The following is a 9215-nucleotide window of genomic DNA, read 5'->3' as shown; positions in this document are numbered from 1 at the left end:
GTTGGGAAACCCCCCCCCCCTCCGGCAGAACGAACCGGAGCTGGTTGCACCATGTCTACGTGATCGCATGCATGCAATTGCACCAAAGTGGGCGGACATGCGGGCACGGTCTACGTAGGGCCCCACGCAGGGTTGGAATGCAAACGGACACAAAACGAACGTTGCGTCACGTTCGGCCAGTGTTTCTGGCCATTTTCATCGGGAAAATCCTAGGAAATGCATCGAGCGCCGGAAAAATATGAAAATTGGCGTGGGTGCTGTCGAGGGTGATGCCAACGTGCGGAAAAAGTTTCGTGCCATTTGGCGGAGTCCAAAAAAATTATCTATCAATCAATATACTTTTGATAATGGTTGTTTTAAAAAACAGACGCAACTAATGATTGGGAAAAAAACTAATGAATGGGTTCTTACAAAAAGAATTGGATAAGCCCGCGTACATGCATATCCATCGGGGGTCAAAGGCCCTCCACGCCTCCACGATCTCCAGTCCACGCCGCCTCCATGCCTCCACGCCGCCTCCACGAGCACCTCTCGCGACGCCATCTAGGGCAAACGCAGCCCCCGACGCCACCTCACACCGCCTCCACGATCGCCTCCCCCGACGTCATCTGCGGCCGACGCCGCCCCCGACGCCGCCTCACGCCGCCTCAACGATCGCCTCCCCCGACGCCATCTGCGGCCGCCGCCGCCCCCGATGCCAAGTCACGCCGACGCCGCTCCAACGCCCGCGACGGCCCTGAGGCCATCTGCCACCGACGCCAGCTCACGCCGACGCACTGCCCCAACACGATCTGCCCCGATGCCATCTACGGCCGACGCCGTCGCCCCCGTTGCCACGATCTAAGTACTGCGTAAATACATGCATGCATGAGTGGCTGATACATGCACTGTATATACCATAGTGTTTCTTAGTTCTGTGAAAACCACCTAAGTGTTTGGCTACAGTGTAGTTTTGGCTACAGTGTAGTTTTGCTATAGTTTTGGTCATAATTATGCATGCATGACAGCTGATTCTAATTCAGTTTCTCTAGGTATATACAGCAGAAAAACCATGGTATAAAAAATAGTATGGCATCTTAAACCACACGTACCTGTTCTAGTCCAAACACCTCAAAGTATTACATACCAAAGATTTTTTCAGAAATCATAGTGTTTCTAAAAAAACTTTCAAATTATTTACAGGTTGCGACCGACGCCATCTGCCACCAACGCCACCGCGCCGTCGTCCCCCAGGGCCGGCCCTGATCCCATGGCACGAGGTACTATGCATTCATCATGTTTATCATGTGCCCATATAAAGTAGCTAACATTTTTTTGCTCCTATTCCTAGCGACGGTGGAGTACGGAGAGATTTTTTGTTCGGTTGAGAAGTGGTGTCTGTTGGTCAACACACTAAACTCTAGGCAGAAAAAGCGTTTTGCAAGCACTAGTCTTGGAAAAATGCTGATGATACCTAGTGTGCTCATGCGCAAATGTTTGCTCAAGTTCATTATTAAATCGTATTCGTTGGACAGAAAAAGGTTCATCATGCCATCAAAAAATGGTGCGATATCATTGCGCACCGAAGATGTGTTTGACATTTTCGGGCTACAGAACAAGGGCAAAGATGCCATGAAAGCGCTAGGAAAAGGGGGGTTAAAGGCGAAGGTGAAGGTGCCTAGTCGCTTTTTAGATTCCAATACGGGGGAAATGATGATAGACGACCTGATTGAGAACATCATTGCCAGTGGCACATACGATGATGATTTCCTCCGTAGAATTGTTCTGGTTCTGCTAGGCACGGTTCTTGCACCGCAGTCCATGATAGAAGTTCCTAATGCTTATTACAAGTTAGTGCACGATGTGGAGGCCATCAAAGCATATAATTGGAACGCGTTTACGTTACGCGTTTGCGTGGAAGGCATCACAAAGACCTTATCAGATCTTATAAATTTTACTTGGCCGATCGGAAACCTTGCCCTCCTACAGGTAAATCTTATGTTATATTTGTTTCTTTCGAACTATAGTTTGTGAATTTTTTTTGCTAATATACTTCATGTTCATGCAGTACATGTTTTGGGAGAAGGTGCAGCCACTAGATGATGAGGCATTTGATCCAATAGCTAATGAGTATCCATTGATGCTTAGTTGGTCAGAAGATGAGGCTATGAAGCGTGACGCGTACGACACGGCATACGGCCGTGGTAATGGGACGGTAAGTTACTATTTATGTGTTACTATTTCGTACTACATGCACTTAAGTTACTATTTATATGTTGAGAAATTTTAATTGATTTTACGTGTTACAGATTGATGACGTGATAAGTGAGAAGTACAGGCAGACATTAATTGCTCAACAAGGAAGAAAGGCGGAGGAAGAATTACAGCAAGAATTAGAGCAGGAAGATCGTGCCCAAAAAAAAGATAATAGAGATGAGGCTTCATCGAGCAGGGATAGTACGTTAGATCAGGTGATGAAATGCATCAAAGATATGCAAAAAGAAATTAGACTTCTCCCTCAAAAATGTGCTGAGGTAATATGAGTGATGTGTACTTCAGTTTACATTGGATTATTCATAATTTATGCATGTAGTTAATGCAATTAATGTGTCATTGCAGATAGTAGTGGAGAAGCTGGAGAAGAAAGGTCTTGTCTTCAAGCCAAACAAGGGGTCTGATGATGACATTGAGTATGTGAAGCATAGTGAAGACTGGGTGGGGAAGTATGGTCCATCAAAATATTGGCCAGATGTACAATCAACTCCTGCAAAAGAAGATATGGACAACAGGGTGGACGCATCTGTTACAGGAGATGTGCATCACAACACACCTGGTACAGGAGATGAAGGCGACCCCTTCGTTATTGAGGATAATGGTAATTCTCCCAACCCATCTCTTGCGACGGTAGACACGAATGACTTTCCAGCTATTACTTCAACCCCCAAGAATATGAATGAAGTGTCAGACGGGTCTAGCGCCGATAAATCTGAGGAATTTAGTATGGATAATCTGAACACCCGTATTAAAAATGGGAAAGAAAATGGCACTGAGGAGAATGATGGGAAGGAGAATGATGAAAAGGAGAATGATGAAAAGGAGAATGATGGGAAGGAGAATGATGGGAAACGAAAGAGGAAACGGTCAAAATATTGTCTTTCACCTTTTCTTCAGAACGGTGGACGTAAACGTGCAAAGAAAAGTAAGTGCTAGGTAATTTATTCTTGCAACATACTTCTGTCCTTGCATGCACACTTTATTAACTCATTGTTTCTTACTATTTTAGGTCTATTTGGTATAAGAGCTGCTATGATTAGTACTGATTACATTAATGAGGATCACATAGAGGCCGCGAAGGTTTATATCCGGACACTGGCAGAGTCGGAGAAGCTCTGCAGAAAAACTATTGTGCACATGACGGGAATTGGCGGGGAAACATGTACCCCTGATATGCTTGAAGCCATCATTTCAAAAAAGTGGTTGCATGGCGGTGTAAGTATTAGCACTAAGTTATTAAGTTGTACATGTCATTTACATAAATTATCTAATAGGCGTATTGCTGTTATGTTATTTTGTAGGTCATCAATAGTTATTGCAACCATATGCAGACCCATAATCCTCGTGCTGACCGTCACATATTATCATCTTGGGTGTCCCACTGGCTTATTCTTCGTTGTGATGGAAAGGTTAACAACTCTAAGAGGCATTTTATGGATCATTTCACAAACCAAATTAAAATGGTGTCTAGAGTTACTGAAGAGTATTTCATCAAAGATAAGGTACTTCAGTTTAGTATGATCATTCGTAGTACATCTGTGTGTACACCAACATGAATAAACTTTGTTGTAGGCATACTTTCCTTTTCATGTGGACGAAAGTCATTGGATAACAGTTCTTATGCACAACAAGAAAAAAGAGTTTCAAGTTTTAAACTCTACTGGTAAATGCAACAAAAGAGTTCTTGCAAAGATTGCTAAGCTGGTAAGCTTACAATGATACATAAAACAATATATAGTTATTCGAAACGTACTTCATATGAATTTTTCATTTTTATTTCAGAGGGCAGAAATAGCTAATGATACAAACGAGGTGAATGCTCTTATTAGAACGAAACATCCTGACGTATCTTCCTGGCCAATAAGGGAGTACGATATGCCATCACAAACAAACGGGTATGTTGCAAATGTTGAATTAGTATGTACTTGTATGATCCATCAATAATTGACTTGTGCTTTCTTGCAGAGTCTCTTGTGGTCTTTTCGTGGTGAAATGCGTTCAAAGCTGGGACGGAGATGATTGGACATTTGAGTTCGATCAAGATGAGGTTAATGCTTCAAGGGGACGCATTCTAGCTGAAATACTTTTTTCAGAATGCAACACGAAGGAAGTAGTGAAAGAGAAGATCCTCAAGATCATGGAGAAGAAATGAGTCGGAGGATGGGGTGTTGGCTATTATCTCCACTAAATAAACGTGCCGTTGTCGGTACTTGATACAATTTTCATATTAAGACATCATCTCTATATTGTAATGTGGCATGGTTTAGCATGTTCCGCAACTAAATAAATGTGTCGTGGTCGGTATTTGCTACAATATCTATTTTTCAATGTGACTTTTATTTGCATCATTGTCGGTGACACTCTTATTTGCATCATTGTGGGTGATGATATTTTTTTAAATGAGTATATTTGTTCTGCACTTTCGTAAAAGTAAAATAATATTTTTTTTAAATATTCAGAAAAAAAATGCCCAACCACCGCAGCCGGGCCCATAGTGGGGAACAGATCATACCCAAATCAAGCCCAAAGGGGGCGACTCGGGCGGCTGATAGAGCCCACTAATGGGCCCGGCAACGGGGTCCAACAGGGTTGCGGGCATGTATAAGAGAGGAGCTCGGTGGAGGGGGCGGAGGCAGCTATTTAAGCCGCTCCTCGCGCCCCCCGGCTTCCGAGGTGGGACTAAAAATGGCGTCCCCATCGCGCCCCACACTGCACGTGGTCGCCGCAAGGCTCAGGAGGCCTATTGTCTCGGGCCGGCCCAGTTCAGCCCAATGAAGGCACGCCGCCACTCGGCCCCTCCCCCGGCCCACGTCCACTCCCCTCCCTCAGTGCACACGGCCGTCGCAGGGCTCATGAGGCCGTTTTCGGCGCTGTCACCGGCCGGCCCAGTTCGGCCCATAGAGGCAGGGCGCCACTCGCCCCCTCCCACGGCCCACGCCCACTCCCCTCCCCCGCGCGCTGCCGAACTCACGCCATTTTAGTCCCACCTCGGAAGCGGAGGGGCGCGAGGAGCGACTTAACTAGCTGCCTCCGCCCTCTCTTTCGAACTCCTCTCTTATCACACTGCCCGCAGCCCCGTTGGACCCCGTTGCCGGGCCCATTAGTGGGCTCTATCAACCACCCGAGTCTCCCCTTTCGGGCTTGATTTGGGTGTATGATTTGTTCCCCACTATGGGCCCGGCTGCGGTGGTTGGGCATATTTTTTTCTGGCAGTACAAATAAACAGAATTTCGAAACAGTACAAATAAACAGAATTTTGAAACTTCATATAGAAACAGTACAAATCATCACGTAACAGTACAAATCAAGTTTTCTGGCACACATGTGCGAATAAAAATAGCATAGGTTATTCAGACATAACAGTACAAATCATCACGTAACAGTACAAATCAAGTTTTTTGGCACACACGTGCGAATAAAAATAGCGTTATTCAGACATGACTCGTGCGATCACTTTTATTCTTCCTACAAACCAAGCCGCGTCTCTACGCCCAGTTCCTGAACAAAACATAAATAAATGGGTGAGCAAATATAGTTGGTAAAATCAAAGTAGCAACATAACAAAAATAAAAAGGTTGCAACTCACTTCTCGTTCTTACTGCATGTAGCCTTGTTATGACCTGGGAGACCACACAGACTGCACAAAGGACCACTTTTCTTCTCTGTAAAATCTTTTGGCCTACCATTCTTTGTAACGTCGGGGCCCCCCTTCGATCGCCCCTTCTTAGGTGCACCCTTCGTCGAAACTTTCTGAGGATCACCAATACCAGGCTCAACTTGTTGCGCCTGACTTGCCTCCTTCTTCAGCATAGCATACCTTCTACTTCCTATAAGTTCCTCCTCTGAAATCTTTTTCTGCGCTATTATGTTGTCCAGACACTTCATCAACTCGTCGTACAAGAAGGGATCATTTGCTGCAACATGAGCAGCTTCTACGGTTTTAATGGTTATTGCACTATACCGTTCTCTCTCCAATGGCCCTGACCAACCCCATCCAAACATATCACTCTTCCGCTGCACAGGCAACCCATCTCTCGCATGTTTGGACAACCGATGCATGACACAACACTTTGGTATTTCAGTTAAGTTCAGATGATGGAGAACAAACAAAATGTGTTTGCATGGCAGCCCTTTCCGAACCATCCTAAGACAACTGCATGTAATAGTTTGTTCTGAGTTACCTGGTTCATAAACAACATTGTACCTGAACTTGTGGTTATCCTTCCATGTCACCATGAATGTTTGACGCCCAATTCCCACGAGCGTCTCAAATATCTCCAGCTGACCCATCTTATGCAAATCATCTTGCAGGATGTAGAAATTAGCAGGTGTGAATACTTTGGTGGCATGCTCCTCAAGGGCCTTATATTCAGTAACCGACGGTGGTTCCTTCTGGAATGCCTCGCAGTCATCGTATGCCTCGTTCTCACGCAGGCGAACTATACAGTTCTCATAATGCACCACCAAATCAACAATTGTCATACCGTAGTCCAGGTGAAGGTGAAGGCAGGAGTTGAGGCTTTCACTCCTCTGGTTACTTCGCATACCAAGGAAAAAACCATCGGAAAGATATGAAGCTGCCCAAAGTCTCCTCTTCCTGTACATCCTGTCAAGCCACTCTTCGGTTCTATCCGTCTTCCACTTATCATAGAAAGCTTTCCATCTCTGCTCAAAGTTCGCTTGAGAGGTGGCATAGTACAGGAGCGATCTGAACTCATCCAGTGACTTGTAATGCAGGTGCCTTTGCATATTTTTCTCAATATGCCAGGAGCAAAGACGATGGAAAACATCTGAAAGGACAGTCCGAATAGCCCGGATCATTGCAGCGTCACCGTCTGTGATTATTGACTTTGGCTTCACCTGACAGTTTGCCTTCATAAATGTCTGCAGCAGCCACACGTATGTCCCTTCCGTCTCGTCAGCAATGATGGCACAACCAAACACTGTGGTGCAACGGTGGTTGTTAACTCCGACAAAGGGGACAAACGGCATACCGTATCTGTTCATCTTATACGTGCTATCAAACACGACCACATCTCCGTAGTCCTGATAGTCCCTCCGCGACTGTGCATCGCACCAGAACATACTCTTCAATCGCCCTTCCTTGTCACGCACATACTCAAAAAAAACTCAGGGTCCTTCTCCTTCCTGCTCCTCATAATGCCAACTGCCATCTCTGCATCTCCCTTTGCAATGAGCTTCGTTTTTTCTCTACAACAAAGATTGTAAATGTCCCTCCTGATAAGCCCGCACTTATCGTACGAACCGTATCTGCTGATGAAGTTGTCCATTATAATATGCTTTCTTATCCCGGCCGCTTCCATCGCCAATATCTCCGCCCTCTGGCCATCTCCAATCCGTCTGTGTGACCACAAAAAACAAACCTCGTCGGGCCGAGCCATCGCGTGGTTGTGATCATCCACGAATGATGCGACGAACCAAACGCCACATTCTCTGTCCAGCTTCACCACCATATGTGCACCGCAGTCGCAACGAGTCTCCGGTCTAAGCCTGCGCTTGCGGCCCTCCATGGTTATGAACTTGCTCTGCCTTCTCCCTGCCCTGGAGCAAAGAAACCGCCGGTACCGTATCATTCCTGAAGCACCTCGTTTCACCTTCTGTTTCCTAATACTAAACCCGTGCTCTCTGGCGTGATTGTTGTAGAATATGTATGCATCCCCTTGCGACCAAAAGGTCATAGCCATAACCTTCCAATGTGTCTCAAGCATCTTCTGCTCCCTTTGAGCCTCCTCAATATCAATCTCTCCCTCATCGTGATCAAGTACAAGACCATCTGACTCCTCCTACAACATTCATTTGAAAATATATATGTCAATTACTATCATTTAAATCATACTATTGATCGACGTACAACATCTAACAACTAACCTAGCTCAAGTTATCTGCAAATGATTCCTGCCAACTATGTTGCACATTGTCAACATCCACATCTTCCTGTAAATTTATACACAAAGATATATAGTTAGCCATGCCATACTTTGCAAATTCAAAAATAAAAACAAAATATACGCCACTTACGTTGTCACTATTTGCGCCATGTTCATTATTATCAAAATCCTCCGGAGGTAAGATATCATATGACGAGACGGAATCGTTGTCGCTGCTGTCATCATCTTCGTTCAAATTATCGTTATCGGTCTTAGTCACCTTATCAGTACCATTCTCGTCCCTCCCGAATGCGGATTCTTCGTCCATGTCAACACGCCAAACTCACAGAACTGCAAACCATTTGAAGTGTTGATTACAACAAGGACAAAAACTCATGTTGGTTTGCAAAAAAATAGAAAGACGTGTAATCCATGAACCCAGCAGCTACCATGAATTTTTTCTTAATGCAATGGTTCAAACAACACTCTTTTGTCTTGTGTGAAACAAATAGTTGAGGTTGCCCATCGGTGTGTGCATATTGTGCGATGTCGTCATGACATAAATAAGCGTTCCTTAAATTAAGTCTGGCCTCCATTTACATTCTAGATTCATCACTTAACTAGCCCTAACTTATATCCATCATGCCCGCTAGGTTTAGATGACAAACCTTGCCCCGCGGTATAGGCGTCGCCGGCGTTCGACGACGGCAGCTGTCCCCGCCTTGAATCTAGCAGCCGGCGACGTGCACGACGAGCCACCGGCCGGATGTTTGGCAGGATCCGTGACGGGGGGTGGGGAGAGTGGTGCGGAGGCGGCGTGGCACGTCGGGCCCTTCACGTCCGGGGGTGGATGATGACGGTGAGATGCGGCGACGCACGCCGTTGGGACGGCGACGGCGGTGTCTGACGGGGTCGGACGGCGGCGTCGGACGGGGTCGGAGGGCGGCGATCCGCGGCGCCGGTGATCGGATGTGGCGGGTGAGTACACGAGGTGGGCGGGCGAGTAGACAGGGTGCTTGGACGCACGCCGTTGGGACGGCCACGGCGGCGTCGGACGGGCTCGGACGGCGGCGT

The sequence above is a fragment of the Triticum dicoccoides genome, chromosome 6A (assembly GCF_002162155.2).
Source record: "Triticum dicoccoides isolate Atlit2015 ecotype Zavitan chromosome 6A, WEW_v2.0, whole genome shotgun sequence".
Lineage (NCBI taxonomy): Eukaryota > Viridiplantae > Streptophyta > Magnoliopsida > Poales > Poaceae > Triticum > Triticum dicoccoides.
Note: the sequence above shows the minus strand (reverse complement) of the source record.